Here is a 10,371-nt window from a genome sequence, read left to right on the forward strand (position 1 = left end):
AAACCCATGCATTCTCAATTTAAGTATTAAAATAAGCAGAAATGTGCATAATTTTAGCCAAATTTGGATTGGTCATGATTAGTAATATTAATTCCTGCAAGTGTACCACAGATGGGAGAGATCGAATAACTTTTAATGATTTTAAGCAGCCTTTTCTTTACAGAAACACTGGCATGGTTTTGCCTGAAAAATAGGAAATTCCCGGACATCGTATACATTGAGGGTCAGTCGTAAAAAATAATGACGGTCAACCTATATTTTTTTTTTGCCAGAGGGATCAGGCAAGGGCTGATTTCAACCATCATAGCTGTCGCTTAAAACTGAGTCGCTCCTGTGAAGAAAAAATGACGTTTTCTTAAGGCAAATTTAGCACATATCTCTATGGGACTCTGATTTGGTGGTGTGAGATCTGCTTGACGGTACGAGTTGGAGCCCCCGCACTGTCGGTAGGGCGCTAGACTCTGGTGTGTGAGTGCTTTACGGTACGTGTTGGAGGCCCCCCGCAGTGTCGGTAAGGCGCTACACTCAGAATAAAAAAGAATGTTATTAAATTTCCAAATACCTTTCCCTTTGTTACCACTATTTGTACATAACTCAAACGTTACTGCCAGATGATCAGTGCATGGTGCTGTGATTATTTTACAATCAATTACACTTTTTTACAAACCGATAGTCTAAGGTCGATTTACACATTTAATTTACCCTAAGGCAAAGGAGCCCAAGTGCGACATTAAGCGAATCTTTACGGTATATGTGTATAATCTCATATTAAGATATAATCCAACTACAGACAATAAAAATGTTCATTTAAACAACAGATTCTAGTACTCCATTTACAAAATCACTGTACTTTATTCTGACATGAATACATTAGGATATTCTATTATTAGGTAAAATAGATGGAAACAAGGCAGACGATATGCATGACAAGAATATGTTTAATGGCGGATGTTAGTCTCGTTACTATGCGTAATGAACGTTGGGGGTGCTATACAAACAGTGTGCACGTACATAATACTACATCTCCCCTTAAGTATGAAACTGTGCATTTAAGTGTTCTTGTAAAAGTTCTCAATGAGAAGTTATTAAATACAGATTTTATACTCCATTGAACTGAGTATGATTGTTTCTTTCACTTGAGTGTCCTTCTCCTTTCAATGTTGATAACTTGTCCTTTTCTGATTTAAGTGTCCTTTGCACAATGTCCTTTTTGAAAGCACTTCTTGTTCTTGCTTAACTATTTAAAACACATGCACAACTGAAACTTTGCAACTTCTTTTTTGCAAACTTTTGTAAACAACAAAGTAGAAATAGATTAAGTCCAATGCTTTTTGGCTTTTAACGATTCAAACTTTCTACCTACTGAACATTAAAAATGCTTTGGGCACTAAATTAGGTCAAATTTGTTTTGCCCAATTGAAAAGTCCATAGTTTCTTTTTCTGAAACTTAACTTGAACAAACTTGGTTGTCTTTAGTTTCTTTTTCTGAAACTTTTAACTTCAACAAACTCCAAAAGGTAAACTTGATTGTCTTTAGTTTCTTTTTCTGAAACTTTTAACTTCAACAAACTTTAAAGGGTAAACTTGAATGTCTTTAGTTTCTTTTTCTGAAACTTTTAACTTCAACAAACTCCAAAAGGTAAACTTGATTGTCTTTTAGCGCACAAAGTCACTGTATTTTGGATTTGGCTTTACTACTCTGCCACTGCGAGTCTTCATCTGAGTAACTGGTTCTGGCGTAGCTTGCGACGAACTGTTGTTGCTGGTTGAAGACGCTGGGACTGTTGTAGCTGTCTGAAGCTTGCTGGTTGGAGGAGCTGGGACTTGTGGCTGTTGAACTTGCTGATACCGATGATTGGTGCTTGTCTTTGGTTGTTCTTGCTGTGTACTGACAGCTGTGTCTTTAGGTTGTGCGATAGACACCAGTGCTGATCTGTTACGGCGCACTGTGCCTTGCATAGTTTTTACTAGGTAAGATCTTGGCTCAGACCTACGCTCTATTATCTGTCCATAACGTTTTTGGTCTCTCAGCCAAACATTGTCACCCGGCTGAAGAGTTGGCAACTCTCTAGCGTTGTGTCTGTTGTTAAAGTTATGTTGCTGATTGTCTCTGTACATTTCTTCCTTCTCGCGAACCTTCTGAAGATCTTGTTGAGATCTTGGTTGCAGTGTTGACGGGAGCACGTACTGGAAGCTGCGTACGAAGTCTGCGGCCCATTAACAACTCGCTAGGGGACAGGCCATTCTGTAGTGGGGTTGATCTGTAGCTGAGCAGTGCTAAGTAAGGGTCACTGTTCTTTTTCAAGAGTCCTTTAATGGTGCGAACTGCTCTCTCAGCCTCACCGTTGGCTTGTGGGTATAGTGGACTACTGGTTGTGTGTGCGAATCCGTAAGTTGTTGCAAACTTGCGGAATATGTCTGCGCTAAACTGTGGACCATTGTCCGAAACCAAAAGATCTGGGATACCGTGTTGCGCAAAAAGCTCTTTGAGCGCTATTATGGTGCTTTCCGAAGTTTCGTCATTGAGCTTTTTAATTTCAATCCATAGCGAATAATAATAAACAACGATAACATATGTTTGACCTTGGTAATGGAAAAGGTCGCTACCCAAACGCTGCCAAGGTCTGTCAGGGAGTGAGGAGGGCATGAGTGGTTCTTTAGTTTCTGGTCTATGTATAGCACACGTGTTACACTTTATCACCATATCTTCGATGGTTTTAGACATTCCCGGCCACCACACAGAAGTACGGGCACGAGAGCGACACTTACTCACACCAAGATGCCCCTGATGTATGCAAGTCAAAGTGTCAAGCCTCATGGACCTTGGAATCACAATACGATCGTCATAGAGTAAAAGATCATCAATAACTGCCAAATGAGCTCTGTTTTCCCAATATTGGCGTAACAGAGGCAAGTGAGGCATATATGCTGGCCATCCAGTGGAGCAGTATTCACGGATCTTCATGCATTCCTCATCACCTTTCTGAGCGTTGATTAGTTGCTGGAGACGCTGCTCGCTTGCTGGTAGAGTATTAAACACATTCTCTGCGAAAGCTTCAACTTCAGCAATCAGTGTATTGTCAGCATCTGATGGTCTTCCTGTTGGTGCACGTGAGAGTGAATCCGCAATGATCTGCTGCTTTCCAGGTACGTACTGGACTCTGGGGCTGAATCGCATCATCCTGAGTCGGAAGCGCTGTATGCGTGGTGGCATTTTGGCAAGTTCCTTTGAACTCAGGAGTGGTACTAGTGGTTTGTGGTCAGTCTCGAGTGTGAAGTCTAACCCAAGGACGTAGTCTGAAAACTTCTCACAGGCCCATGTTGCTGCAAGAGCTTCTTTCTCGATTACTGCATACCGTTGCTCCGTCTCGCTTAAGGTTCGGGAAGCATAATACACTGGACGGCGTTTACCATCGTCTTGTATTTGCAGGAGTACTGCACCGATTCCTGTTGCAGATGCATCTGCTGCAACAATGGTTGGACGTTGTGCGTCATAATGTGCAAGAACCTTGGTAGACACCAGAATGTCTTTCACTTTTTGGAATGATCTTTGCTGATCTTGTCCCCAGTACCAGGCTGTGTCCTTACGTAGTAACTGTCTCATTGGTTCAGTGATCTCTGCTAATGCTGGAATGAACTTTCCCAGTTGATTCCCCATTCCCATGAATCTCTGAAGTTCAGTTAGGTTGGTTGGGACTGGAAACTCAGCAATTGCATGAGTTTTCTCAGAGTCTGCATGAAGTCCTGAAGAGTCTATTATGTGGCCTAAGAACCGGATAGACTGTTTGTTGAACTCACACTTGTTGTTGAGTGTCAGCCCAGCTGTTTCTAAGCGTTGCAACACTGTACGTACCTGTTTGTTGTGTTCTTGCTGTGTTGCACTGTGAATCAAAATGTCGTCCATGTGACAGATGACTCCGCCTAGCCCTTCAAGGATATCCGACATCATCCGTTGGAAAATTTCTGGAGCACTACTGATTCCAAACGGAAGTCTATTGAAACAATACCGACCGAACGGTGTGATGAAAGTTGTAAGAAGGCGAGATTCCGCATCTAGGGGCATTTGCCAAAAGCCACTATTGGCGTCCAATTTGGTGAAGAATTTGCTTCTACTCTGTCCCAGTTTGGCGAGTGAAGCATCAACAGACTCCATAGGGTGGATTTCCCGTTTTACGCTTTTGTTAAGCGCGGTAAGATCAACACACACCCGAACAGCACCGCTTGATTTTGGGACACACACCATCCCGGAGCACCACTCCGTTGGTGTATTTACTGGTGAAATCACCTCTTGTTTCACCATATTTCCAATCTCCGTTTTTACTTTTTGGAGTAATGGATGTGGGACCTTCCTTGGTGTGTATAGGCAGACAGGTTTGCTGTTTTCACTAAGAGAGACATGGTATGTATACTTATCCTGGACTTTCCCAAGGCCTTGGAAGAGGTTTGGAAATTCTTCCTGAAAGTTTGATGACTCTGAACCAATTTCATCGACACGTGCAATTAAGCCCAACAGATGACAGGCCTTCCTGCCAAGCAGGGAACATTCCTGATTTTCCAACACATACACTTCTTCAGTAAGCTTATTACTGCCATACTGTAGGGTAGCGGTGAACTTACCAACAATTGGAAGTTTCATACGGCTAGGCCCGTAGAGTATTTTAGAAGTGTGTACAAGTTTCATTTGTCTAACCCAAGGCAAGTGATTACCGACAACAGTGACTTTGGCACCAGAATCCAGTTTAAAGTGTGTACTATTGTTATTTACCATAACATCCTCAGACCAATATTGATCCTCGTCCTCAGCGGACTGATCACAACTATCCCAAATTTCACCAAGGAAGGGAGTGTCGGTATCACCATCCGACGGTATATCCTCAATGACCTCATAGAAATCATGGAAATCCAGATCATCAATTTCCCGGACATAAGCACTTGTGTTGCCCCCACGACATACTGCTGAGTAATGGCCAGGTTTGCTACATTTGTTGCATATTACATTTTTGGCTGGGCAATCACGCCTGTTGTGGCGTTCCTTGCCACACCACTGACACCCTGACCCTATCCCTGACTGACTAGGATTTTGGAATTTGGACCTATATCTATGTGACTGCGAGGAAGTTCCTGAATTTGGTTTATTTTGAGTTGCATTTGCAGCAGCAGGGTATCCCTTTTTACGGACATGCACGGGCTTGCTTGCATGCTTTACATAATTTATCGTAGCAGCGCTCGAGCTTGTTGCAGCTCCACGGATCAGATCTTTATTTTGCTTTCGTGACTCAAATTGTCTACAAATCTGAACAGCTTGATCTAAAGTGAGTTTTGCTTTGCCTTGCAAACGGTCAGAAAGAGCATCACTCGCTACTCCCGCTACAATTCTGTCTCTTATTAGTTCTTCTTTCAAGCCACCGTACTCACAAAATTCTGCTAACTTGTACAGATCTTGTATGAATGTATCGACAGGTTCATGTTCTGATTGTCTCCGGGTGTTAAATTTTGCCCGTTCAACAACAGTGTTCCTTCGAACTTGATAGTATTGATCCAAGGCTGTAACCACCTCCTTATACGATGATTTTTCTTCATCAATGTCCTTTAAAGTGGCCAGTATATCATCTGCCACATCGCCCATAGAGTATAGCAAAGTGCTAACTTGTTCTCGTTCGAGTTTGTTTGCCAGACCTGATGCATGTCTGTACCTTTCGAAACGCCGTAGCCACTTAGTCCAAAGATCGGACTGTTTTGGCCCTGTAGCACCCTCAAATCGCTCTGGCAGAGGTAGATTTGGGTTGGTAGTGTCGGCTGGATTTCCGTCCGGTTGTGGCATGATGATAATGGGTCGAAATAACCGCTGCCACCATCTATTATTAGGTAAAATAGATGGAAACAAGGCAGACGATATGCAGGACAAGAATATGTTTAATGGCGGATGTTAGTCTCGTTACTATGCGTAATGAACGTTGGGGGTGCTATACAAACAGTGTGCACGTACATAATACTACAGATATCACATAAAATCAAGGTTTTATCACAAAAGTACATTAACTTAACGGAAGTGCCCTATTTAAAAAAAAAAAAAAAAAAAAAAGCGCAGTGATTTATAGTGCGCTACGCACAGGCACAACGCCTAGACGTTGATCCACAAGCCTCAGCACACTTTACAGGTTGTCGCTGACCACTATGGCCCCACATCATTCCATAAACCATTAAACAACAATTCAGGGACTTTGCTGCTTCAAGAGCGCACACCCTAGACATTCCACAAATAACCATCGCAACCAGGATCAGCTCCCCGAGTTTCGTACGGGTTACAACGAGACAAATTAGCAGTGAGTTCCTTGTCCAAGGGAATTTCAAGCTAACTCAATTTTTCCACGAGAGCATACTAGGCACCACCAGGGTTCGAACTCGCAACCTCTCGCACCATAGTCGCACGCCTTATCGATTGAGCTAACTTAACTGCTAACGTTAGATGTGGACATTTAATTATTTTATTGATTTTTCACCCGGGTAAGTCGGGTGAAAAATAAAGAAAATAATTAGATATCCAAATAATGTTAACCAGGGCGCCGCCGCCTAATGCAAGCAGCTACAATAAGATGGATTATAAGCTTTACTGCTTGGGATAAATAACAATCAAAATATGGATATCTATTGAGCCACACTCTAACATAGGATGCTAAAGTCACAAGCACGCCTTTACGTATTATTAATTTCCTCTAAGTCTTAACAATAAGTACATAAGAATAATTATTAGCCTACCTTTGAATTATTTGCCTGGGTATTTTCTGAAAATGCCCTATTGCTATTCTTTAGTGTGTGGTCCATCATCTCATTATTTCCGGTAAAAAGTCGGGCTTGTGTAAAATTTTTGTCGGACCTGTTAATTTTTATAATTACACGCCGGCTGGCTAGTACCAAAAACGTATATGTCCAACCTTGAACAAGTCCTCAAAAAGTCAGGTCGAATCAAGTCATTTGACCTAATTTTGGATCCAAGTCAAGTCAAGTTACTCAAGTCAATCTCTTGTTGATTCTAGCTATTATTTGCAAACACAGCAACAGGTGGTGAACACAATGCTTGGTGCATATTGTATGTCTATTAAAATTTATATACCTCATCTAAAGATTCCCGCCATCTGATTGGTTAAAAGAGCGGGCATAGTTTTGACTATGCCCGCAAAAGTAACTATTCCCCGGGCATAGTTCTGCGTGTGCGTTGTTCCCAGCGTAAAATGATATTACGCACGCGTTAATATTTTTGCGCGTTATAATTACGCGGAAATCGCAGATTGTAATCTGTGCCGTTCGCATTGAAACTGTTAATTTCACTTCCCAAAATCGATGCTTTTTAACCAAACAGATGCCAAGAATCTTAAGATTTGGTATATAAAACAAATATTGACTGCTTTTTATTCGGGGCATGGTTAACATTATAGGCCCGCGGTGATCACAACACCATGACTATGCCCCTCGGCTACGCCTCGGGGCATAGTCATGGTTCTGAGATCACCTTGGGCCTATATAATTTTAACTATGCCCCTCATAGCAGTCAATATTTGTATAATATACGCGATGGTAGCAAAAAGCATTAGAATACTCTAGCATTATGTATGTTGCATTTTATGCAACCAAAAACCTCAGCAAGGCAATGGTAACTGTAAAAGTTTTATTGTTTTTGGCTCTTACATAATGAAAGCAAGGCACCACATCCAATTTGGTCCTATAGAACTATCGGTGCCCGGTTAGGTACCGATGCCTCAGTCTTAACATCACTCGCTGGAGATGTAATAAATTGAATTAATCATAATAATTAACAGTTGCACAGTGCTATTGTTTTTCATTTAAATAATAATAAAAAAGATGTTGTGCCTAAGCATCATCATGAATTACATATACCAATACTTTTCAATGTAATATACCTGCGAATAATATGTTTAAATATAGGTCCCTGTTTGAAAATTTATACAAATTTGAAATAATGACATTAAACCAATACATTTTCATTTCCAGCTCCTATTGTCTGCTCAATAATTATCTTCACCAAGGCCGTCGCTAGAGCGCTGGCAGCATACAGTATTATCCGTCTGTAACCCTTGATGATATCTAGGATTTCGAGTCTGAAGACCTATATCAGGTCCCAGGGTCATGAACAGAAGATTGTGTGTCTCTTTTTATACCTCATACTTTACTAAAAAGTCCCTTGAGATGACATAAAGATACACAGAACAAGCTATGAGCATGGTTAAGAGATATCCAAAATGCATTCTTTATTGCAATCGGAACATGTTATTAAAGCAAAATAATATTCATCTCATTATCAGTGATACAAATAATGCATACAAGGCAATACAATTGATAATGAATAACTATGTACGCATTTTTATGCCTATATGTAAACCAAATAGCCAATAAATCATCTTGTATTATAAAGTAAAATCAATGATACAGGCTGAGTCAAAAAGAAGTAAACTCATGTTTGAGGGGCTGTAACTAGAGATCTGTAAAGAACACCGTGATCACCAGATCTAACCACTCTGGACGCAACGTTCCCGGAACCACCGCTAGGTGGCAGCACACGACGAAAGCTTTGATGGAATACCTTAAATACGTTTATATGCGAAGTCCAGGTACCGGGTAATGCTCTGAGATGCCTTAGATATCTATGATGTAGCCACAATTTTGACATTGTAGCGCATGGAATGCCTTAGGATGTTTCAAAAGGGTTGGTAACGCTGATAAATATATGAAACAGCAGAGATCTGGGCCAAAAAAGTGCATTTAATCGACAGATCTAATAGACCCGTGACGTCTGCGTGTCGTCACGGGTATAGCCGGGTATAGCCCATTCATCTGGCCAGACGCCACCAACGGCATCTATATCTCTAGTTCCAAAAAACTCTGGATTGTTTCTTGTGGGGGTATCTCAAGTCTATTCTCAAGACCCACCTCCAAATCTTCAAGCATTTAGGCAGCGCATTCAGAACGCAGTAAGAGGCCTTCGTCGCACTCGCATCACACGACGCGCCATCACTCACAGGGACAGGACAAGAAGATGCGTCAACCGTCAGGGCTTCAGATTGAAGGCAGAGTCGGACAATAACTGACTTATTTTTGCACAAGTGAACTCAAATCAAATCACAACGAAGCAAGTTTCTTAGATTTAGTGATACAAAGCAGCAAATCTGATTTTTTGAAATATGTTATCAAGCTATATTTAGAAGATATTTTATTTATGTATTAAAAATGACGAGTACTAGTATGTATATACAATTATTGAACCTTTAACCAAGCTGGTAAAAGCTAATTTCTATCAATATGTTTATTTGTATGAATTTTTGTCAAATAGTGCAATATTATTTTAATATTATTGTTATGAACTCTTTTGCAGTGATGTTTGCACGAGAGCTGCATCGCACATCGTACATGGAGTAATTTCTTTTATAAAGCGAATCCACCAAAAATGTAACAGTCACGGGAGGTACGAGAGATTCAATTATTTACTTGCGCTTTATGTCATTTAATGTTGTTAGTACTTATGTTTTAGAAGTTTATATGCATTGTTTGTTGAATAATAAATTAAAGCACAAATTGTCATTTCAACAAGAAATCCTGCTAGCACTTTGCTGTGAGCAGTTGCAACAATTATGATTATTTTATTTAGACGTGTAGAGCTTGCTTTTTCCGATGAATTTTTTCATTGTTAACAGATTCCGTACATATCTCTAGTTACAGCCCCTCAAACATAAGTTTACTTCTTTTTGACTCAGCCTGTACCGCTAACGCTAAGTAGTCGTCATTAATGTTTCAAAAACAATAAACAATCAAGAGTGATTGATTTTCAATCATGTTGATATATAGCAGGTTGCCAAGCATTTCCATATTGTCAAACATTGCCCAAAGTACAGATGACCTGAACAAAACAATGGGAACACAAAACATAACAATACACACTGTATAATTAAGAAATTTAGATTATTTTCTTGTGTTAATGATTGAATTAAATTAAAAGAATGTGCTCATAATATTGACATAGAATTAGTCTTAACAGAGCAAATTTTTTCTCCACATAACAAACTGGAAATTTAATTAAAGGTATGTGACTAGATCGAGAGCCTCATGCATCCCCCTTATTCCTTATCAAATCACTTAATGAACCTCTTGACTATACACAGCAATAGTTGTCTCCCAGACTTGTCTGACAAGCATTCTTCATGTTTCCGTTCCTGCGATTTCCCTATCAACTAAGCAACGATTTTGCTACATTTTTTTCAATCATGAAACAATATAATCTTCAAAAACAAAAAGAAGAAGAAAACTCCCGATGCCAGTTAAATGACTCTCTTACCCGAAACCCTGTGACACATGCTGATCTTA

The sequence above is a fragment of the Amphiura filiformis genome, chromosome 15 (genome assembly GCF_039555335.1).
Source record: "Amphiura filiformis chromosome 15, Afil_fr2py, whole genome shotgun sequence".
NCBI lineage: Eukaryota > Metazoa > Echinodermata > Ophiuroidea > Amphilepidida > Amphiuridae > Amphiura > Amphiura filiformis.